This window comes from Pinus tabuliformis, chromosome X (genome assembly GCF_031772625.1).
Source record: "Pinus tabuliformis cultivar Carrire ecotype Pingquan chromosome X, CPIR1, whole genome shotgun sequence".
Lineage (NCBI taxonomy): Eukaryota > Viridiplantae > Streptophyta > Pinopsida > Pinales > Pinaceae > Pinus > Pinus tabuliformis.
The window spans coordinates 133,453,010-133,461,978 of NC_142308.1; the positions used below are offsets into that span (position 1 = coordinate 133,453,010).

General features: G+C 33.1%; 1 pseudogene; it reads left to right on the forward strand.

The window, feature by feature from the left end:
- Window positions 1–7,070: 7,070 nt before the first annotated feature.
- On the forward strand, window positions 7,071–8,099 carry LOC149138816 (cyclin-dependent kinase F-4 pseudogene; annotated as a pseudogene).
- Window positions 8,100–8,969: the final 870 nt, after the last annotated feature.

Sequence of the window (8,969 nt, forward strand, 5' to 3'; positions counted from 1 at the left end):
TGTTTTGAAGAAATTGTTTTAGAGAATTTAAAACATGGTTTCTTCAGATTTTATATGTTTTAGTAATTTTATTAGATAGATTAACATATTTAGTTAAAAAGATTTATGATTCAACAAAATATTAATAAAACAATGATTTAAGTTTTAAATTAATTATATATATATAATAAAAAGAAATAAAACAGTGATTTAAGTTTTAAATTATATATATATATATATATATATATATATATATATATATATAATTATTTTTAGGGAGAATATGAAACAAAAAGAGTTTCAAGCAATAGATATACTCTCACCTATTCCAAATTGTGACCTTGTAAGTTATTATCCATTGGGGAAAATGATAGTGTCAGAGAGACTGGCCAAAAATGATAATAGGGAAAGAAAATAAGATTATGGTAAAAGAAGTGAAACACATTACTCAAAGGTGTTATATATATGTTTTATAATATATTATAGTTATTGATTTAAAAAACAAGGATATTAATTGGCTTTAAATGTTTTAATAAAGATACAGATTGGTATTAAAATTTGTTATTTTTTCTATACAATAATGTTTAAGATATGTTTAGTTAATAACAATTATAATTATAAAATTATATTTAATTCATTTTATAGTCTTTTCAAAACCGTGTCAAAACATTGAAATGAAAATATTAAATATGTATTATAATTTATAATTTTCATAACCTATTATTATTAATTTTTAATTATTCTTCAAACAATTGTACTATCTTTATTATATTTAACTTTTAAATAGACACACCAAAAGTATCCTCCAAAAATCCTTTGATAGTTGGGGAAAAACTACAACTATTGCTATGTTATTAATAATTTAATACTTCACATATTGTTCGAGAGTCTTAGAAGAGGACACAAAATACCACTATTTCACCAGTATAGCCGAAGGAGGGGTATACAACCTTTTTTTAACCATATATCATTCCTAAGTTTTCGTTAAAAAAAAGATATTTTAGAAATATTTCTATCATGTTTGCTACATTAAACTTTTAAGTAGACCCACCAAATAATCCTCTAAGGATTGGGTAGAACCACGATGTTATGCTATTCGGATTGGGTAAAACCATCCGGATGATATGATATTCACGATTTAATAATTTACACGTCATCCAAAAGCCTTAGAAAAAAAATACAAAAGCCCACCATAACCCCAAGGAAGCATATTAAAACATGACTCGTTCTTCTTTTTATCGTATGTCATTCCCAAATTGATCTAAACATTAATCGAATCGATAGTAGCCAATAAGGGTAAGGTGAAAACTCTTAGAAAAGTTGGAACATCAGTCTAATAATTAGAGAGAAGAGAAGGTGATTGTTAATTTTTTCTAATTTTATAGTGCCATGGATATAGTTGTATTATCCTCTAATTCACGATCTTCAAAACTCTTTGAAACTTTGGTTGCTCCATTCTTTAGAGAGAGACTCTTGACATCACATGTAGCTTGTATGTCTCTATCATAGGTGGACTATGACTCATTCCATATCTCTTTGGTTGTCTCACAATGGATTAGTTTCTAAATATTTGACTTGGACAACCCTCTCAAGATTTCATCCATGACATGTTCATCAACCTCATTATCTGTTAATCCATTCTCCACGAATGCCCATACATTAAAATCAAGAGATTAAAAGAACATTATCATTCTTACCTTCTAAGTTGTATAAGTTTACCCATTCAAAAATCAAACTCTATGAGAGGTAATCTAGTCCTAGTTCTCCATGATCCTTGATCTTCCTTCCATTTGTTTAACCAATCTTGAAGGATCTTTGGATTTGACACCAATTGTTAGAAACAATGGATACCAGAATAATACTGAGGCGGGAAGGTGAATCAGCGGTATGACCACACTAAACAACTCTTGACAATTTATATTGTTCAATCACTTTAGCAACCACTCATGTAATTAGCATCATAACTTAGTTATGTAAAAAATAACATCATAAAAATTTTCATACACATGTGAAAGCCATATATAAGACATAAATATTCCTTTTATTTCTTTGGGAAATACAAGATTCAAATTGCTATTACATCATTACCCCACAAGCTTTCACTTCTCTGTAAATTGGCTACTAAAGAAGGGAACTTCTATCCCTACTTGTTTATCAACTTTCACTAAAAGGTGAAACATCCACTTCTCCTTTATTAGTCACTATTGAAAGCGACTATTTTCCCTCCTCGTCTATCATCCACACAAACAAGGGACTATTGCCCTGCTCATTTATCAACCACTGTTGAAGAGCACTATTTCCCCTACAATGCATGCTACCACTTGCGAGCCCTGTTGATCCATATTTCATCCATTTTAAAACTCATATGAATAAGCCACTTTCTTTCATAAACAAATAAATTTATCTCTTCAATCACTCACCATACCCACCATAGAAACAGATTCAGAAATTTCTGAGAATTGAACAAATCACCAAACACACCAACAACATCAATCCTTTGTAATTACTAATTTCACCATAAAACATCTTTGTTGAATGAATTAAAACATTGTTTGGTAATTCATTCTTTGCCTTCTCAAATCCCTTTCTAACATCGAAATTAAAATTTGATTCACCCCTAATGCATACTAACACTATTCACACCAGTAGAACCAACACAGTTAAACACACCATCTAAATTCATAAGTGATTATAAAGGAATTTGGAATGAGATTTTTAGTTCCTTGGTATTTAGTTATCTTTAACTCCTTGCTTGCATGAATATTTATTTTTTTCCCTTTTTTCCTTCAATTATGTCATTTCAATGTGTTATTCAAGTCATCAATAATCTCTTACTTGTTTCTTGAATAAATTCTAAGTCAATATATTATTTTCCTTCATTTTGGTAAGTCACGAAATTTAGTAGGCATATTTCTAAATTTGGCTAGGCACCAAATTTATCGATTTTGGGAAATATATCACCAATTCTATCCATTATTCTATTTGCATTACCAACTCGTTCACACCTTAATTTCCAGTTTTACTAGTGTTTTCGGTTTGGTGGTTTCACACCAAAGGTGGCATAAATGCCAACTTTAAGTGATACCGACTCATTCATATAAAAGCCTTCAAATATTATTTTGAATGCACTGTCGAATATGCCTTAAGCACCAAAATTATGCTAAATTTCATTGCCAACTCGTTCATACTTAATCCCTCTAGCAAAGGCCCAATGCCCTTTTTGTATATAAAATATCACCAATTATAACTCTAATGTGTCAATTTTACCTTAATTCCCGAGGGAATATTTTATTTTACAATTTCTTTGTGCACTTGTCTTGGACTTTATTTTTTGTCCTTAGCTCTATATTTATTTGTGCTATGATCTTGGATAACATATCCTTGTGGGTCTTCCTTTCCTCTACATAAGCCATTCTGATTGGTCCTTGCACTCCATTTGTACATGTTGCCACACTCTGATGCTCTGTCAGCTCAGAGTAAACTTTGTCATGCTTTCTTGAAACCTTCCAAGGTCTGGGAAAAATTATTATGTGTCCCTATGGGAACCACTTCCACACTATGAATCAATCAATGAACAGTCGGGGTGATCTATGTCTTACAGCTACGAAATATGCTCGAAGCCTGGTTAGCGTGGAGCTCTTCACTTGCATGCCTTATAATTCCTTTCCAGGACGACCTTCTGGGGTGATGTTGTGATTACATCATAGATGTTACCACATGGTTCCATATAAGTGGTGGCATCTATCACTCATATTTGGTTCCTTCGATCACCTGAAAATGCCGAAAATGCATGCCATGTCTCCCACTGTCTAACATCATGTTGATGTCATCTAAAACCAATAAAATATTCACACGCGTCTTCCTTTTATCTATATATTCTATTATGAGTATGAATACAAGAGGGATTCTTGGGCCTTTGTTTTGCAACAATTTCTTTGTTAAAATTTTCATAGTAAAAGCCACTAGATTCAAGCTTATTACAATGTCAATATTTGTGAATTTCTGTTTGCCTTTCTATTGGTCCTATGCTACTACTCTTCAACATATGCCTAACCTTACATCATCTCGTATGCATCTCCTTTGCACATACCTTAGCAGTTTCGAGGAAGGCCTTCCACAGTGACATGACTATGGGGAGCATTGCTGGAGAACTTCTATAAATTAGAGCCTTTACTTCCATTTTGTGGACTATGCACATTTTCTGAGTACATCATCCCAATTGTTCCTTTTGTACACAACTTTGATACCATACAAGGAACTGCAGCCTATGTGAGTTCTATAGTGGGGACCTCCCATAACTATACTTTGTCATTCAAACTCCCACAACTATTACTAATTCCTCCCAGGATTACGCCATCCCACGCATTCCTTTTCTGTGTGACCTTGAACCATTGAGGGAAACTCTAGTTGGAATGAGTTGTTATAAGGGTCTCTACCATTGGTTAATAAAAATGTTTTCACCATTGTACTATCAAGTCATGTCCTCCCAACTCTATGTTTAGCTACTCTTCCAACTATACCTAACTCGTAAATTGTAACCAACTAGCCATTGTTTCAACTTTAATTCTACACCTTGAATTTTGGGGTAAATAACTTTAATGGGTTATAACTTGTAATCTAAGAGGCTTTTAGCAAACTTCCATGTACCACTAAAAATATCTTTTGAAGTCAGTTCCACGTGCTCTTGAGTTGATGTGTTATTCTAGAAATGGTTCCAAATTATTTGTACCTTCACAATTCTTTTTAGTTGAGGTGATCTGTTATTCTAGAAATGGCTCCAAATTCTCTCTGCCTCCACAATTAATTTCCTTTTCCATACATGTGCTCATCTCAATTCTTCTTGCAATCTTCTCTTTTTTTTCCATTTCACTACCTTTGATCTAGATAAATCACCATTGACATATGTGACATCAATGACCTAATGGAAACATCTTTGTCAATACTTGTCCAACGTCCTTGTTATGCCAACAACACCTTTGACAATGGCAACATATTCTAACAATCTACCATCATCTTCTTTGCCTTACCCATCAATGATAACATATTTCTAACAAAATGTATAGTTTTAAAGAAAAAAATAAAAATATAAAAAAATATAGCATGTTTTAATTGCTTGATGAAGTGAACTACACTAGGGACTAAAACTACATTATATATATATATATATATATATATATAATTTTTTTTTCTTTGCAAAATTCTTTAAACTATTCAAAAGTTGTTTTTTGGCATTTTATATATCTTACTAAATTAATTTGTAGATTTAGTTAAAAAAAATGTAGTTTGAAGAATTATTCATAATATATATATATGGTACACCCTAGCAAAGCTTCAATGGTTATGCTCTCATGTAGCCTACCGTGGATTCTTTCTCATCCCAAGTGAATTCGTTTTAAGCCTTTGTTGGAGAAAAGGGTAATGTGGAGAGCTCGAGGAAAATGGTAACATGCAGAGAAAGGAAAAGAGGGTTGTGGTAAAAGAAATGAAATATGATATTCTTAGGTACGTAGTTCTTAGAAAGTACAACAAATATCACTTAATGGATTTATATATATGTTCTCTATAATATATTAATTAAAATTACATATAGTAATGAGCTTGCAAATTAATTTTAAAATTTATGATTTAAAAAAAAAAACAATGAAAATGTAAAATGTATTTCATTAATTACAAATATAATGATAAACCCATATTTAATTAACAAATAGAATATACTATAATATTTGTAACATATATGTTAAAGATAAGGATAATGGAATTGGTTGTTATAGTGATCATGTACTTATTAACTAATGAAGAAAATATATTTAGTTAATTAATTTTTTTAGTAATTTCTATAAGTAATATAAGTTTTTTCTTTCTCAATTAAAATTATTACAAAAATATTTATAACTTTTTTATTATATTTATCGTCTAATTTGACATTGCAATATTCTAATTCCCATCATTTTTAATTATTTCATAGATAGAAATACAATAAACTTTGCAATTTTTTTTTACACCTACATATGAGGTTGTAGATGTATAAACATAAAATTTGAACATATGAACTATGCTTTCCTTCCATTCTTGATATGAAACATACATAAAAATCCCATGTTTATGCTTTTTTTAAGTAGTTTCTTAAATTAGAACCTTGCTATTTATTGGTGGATATATAAAATACAAATCAATTATATATAAAATTGAAAAGAAAAATATCAAATATTAAAAAAAAAAAAAACTAAAAGGTACAAATACATTGTCATAAAAGTAAATTTGTTGAAATGAATGAAAATGGTAAGGCATCATTGTTAATGTTGAACATATCAAAATGGCTTTGAATTTAAAATTACATTTTATTTACTTTATTATTAGTAGAATGGAGAACTATAAACACCATATGCAATAGGTGCATGAAGCTACCCCTAATTAGCTGTAACCATTAGGGTGCACTAAGATGACTCTAACCCATTATAACCTCTAAGTGCACTAAGATGTCCTCAAACACATTATAACTATTAGGTACACCAAGTTGCTCCTAATATGAATGTGAGTAAATAGAGAGATTAAGCTCAGAATATTAATTTAATACTTTATCTATTGTCTAAGAGTCTTGGTAAAGAACACAAGAGCCCACTATTTCACCGGTATAAACCGAGGAAGAGTAGAAGACCACCTTTCTCACCATCTATGATTATTAAGTTTTCTTAAAAATAAATTATTTTAAAAATATTTTTATCACCTTTATTATATTAAAAGAACACCCCGAAAAAAACCTCAAAGTAAAACTGCACCGATCCTAGAAAAGCCCACCATTTGAAAGACGCGCCCAAGAGGGAGAGGGAAGCGTATTAAAACATGATCCCTTCTTCTTTTTATCTTATCATATGTCTTTCCCAAATTGATCTAAACTTTAATAGAATCGGTAGCAGCAGATAAGGCGAACGTGAAAATTGTGAGCAAAGTTGGAACCTCAGTCTAATATTTGGCGTGGCGAGGCGAGCGAGGAGAGAAGAGAAGGCAAGGCCACTGTTACTGTTTTCTAATTTCAGAGTGAAGAGAACAGAAGGCGAGTGTTGTTACTGTTTTCTAATTTCAGAGTGAGTGCCATGGATCGTTATGTTATTGTTGAGGAGTTGGGAAAAGGAAGTCATGGAACCGTTTGGAAGGCAGTGGATAAGGTTACGGGTGAATTTTGGGCCATCAAGAGAATCAACGGAAACTTCTCTAGATATGAGGATTGCGCAGAGGTGAATTGTTTAGCAGATTTGAGGTTTCATCCCAACATACTTTACCTGCATGATATCATATTGGAGGGCACCACGTTGTACGCGGTGCTTGAGCTGATGGACTGTGATCTGTCAGAGCTCCATAGAAGAGGGAGAGGCCGTTCGTTCTCTGAGGACGAGGTGAGAAGCTTTTGCTTCCAGATCTTGAAAGGGCTTCAAAGCATGTCTTATGAAAGATATTGTCACAGGGACCTGAAACCACAGAATTTATTAGTGAGGGGAGGTACGTCTATTAAAATTGCTGATTTCGGGCTGGCTACTAGAATACGGAAGAATAAGCCACTGGAATCATATGTTGGGACACGCCCATATCGAGCACCCGAGCTTTTGTTTGGATCCACTGAATATGGTTTGTCCAATGACATTTGGCCAATGGGCGTTATCATGGCGGAGCTGCTCACTGGTTATCCAATATTTACAGGCTCTAACGCGCTACATCAGCTGCATAGCATTTGCTCTGTCATTGGTTCTCCTGATACCGGAAGTTGGCGTGAGGGGTTACTGCTTGCCAACTTAAAGGGTTACAGCTTTCCAGAAGAGTTTGGGAATGTTGATTCCACTAAACAATTGTCGTGTCTTCTACTGACGGCAAGTGCCGCGGCCATTGATCTCATAAACAGTTTGTTGTCGTGGGATCGGAAGAGAAGGCCCATGCCTAAGGAAGCACTGCAGGATCCATTTTTCTATGCCTCCTCCTGTATATTCCAACCTATTCCTCTCTTGACAAACCGCGAGAATCCTATTGGTCATGCAGGAGTGGAGCAACAGAACCATTTGAATATGCCAATCACGACGGTGGCAACGACAGAGCAATTCCAACCTATTCCTCCTCCTCCTGTTACGACATGAAATTCCAACCTATTCCTCTCTTGCCAAATCACGAGAATCCTATTGGTCATACATTTCTGTCATCTGATTTAAAAGGGAGAAGCTGCAGCAGTTCTTTTTCTTATTTTGTTGAACAGGTTGGATTTACAGGAGAAGGTACATTGCAGAATAATCCATTAATTGCCGGAGGCGGAGTGGACTTAAAATTAGAACAGAAAACTCGCACACCACTTTATTAACTTATTTGCTCAGTTACATTACACTTATATAGGAAATATGTGCAACCAATTCCTAACCACACAAACTAATTCTGTTCAACTGCTCATAACTAATTTTGTTCAACTGCTTCATAACTAAATCTATTCCTGCATTATTTTCACATCCTCCCTTAATGGAGAAATGGATTTTCTACAATACCTAACTGACTTCTAAAAACTTCAAATTTGATTTTACCAAGGGGCTTAGTAAATATATCAGCCACATTATCCTTGCTGTTACAAAATATCAATCCAATTTCTTTTGACATAATTTTCTCACGTACAAAGTGGTACTGTAACTCAACGTGTTTTGTTCTAGCATGGTAAACTGGATTATGTGCTAATTTGATAGTACTCTGATTATCACAATTGATACATGTTGCACCACTTTGCGCTTCTTCAAGATCTGCAAGAATTCTCCGCAACCAAATAGCTTCACAAGTGGCATTGGTCAAAGCTTTGTACTCTGATTCTGTTGATGATAAAGAAACAGTTGGCTGTTTCTTACGACTCCAAGATACGACTCCTGATCCAATATGAAATGCATAGCCAGAGGTAGATCGTCTGTCATCTGGATTTCCTGCCCAATCTGAATCAGAAAAACCTGTCAGTACAACATCAGATACATCAGTAT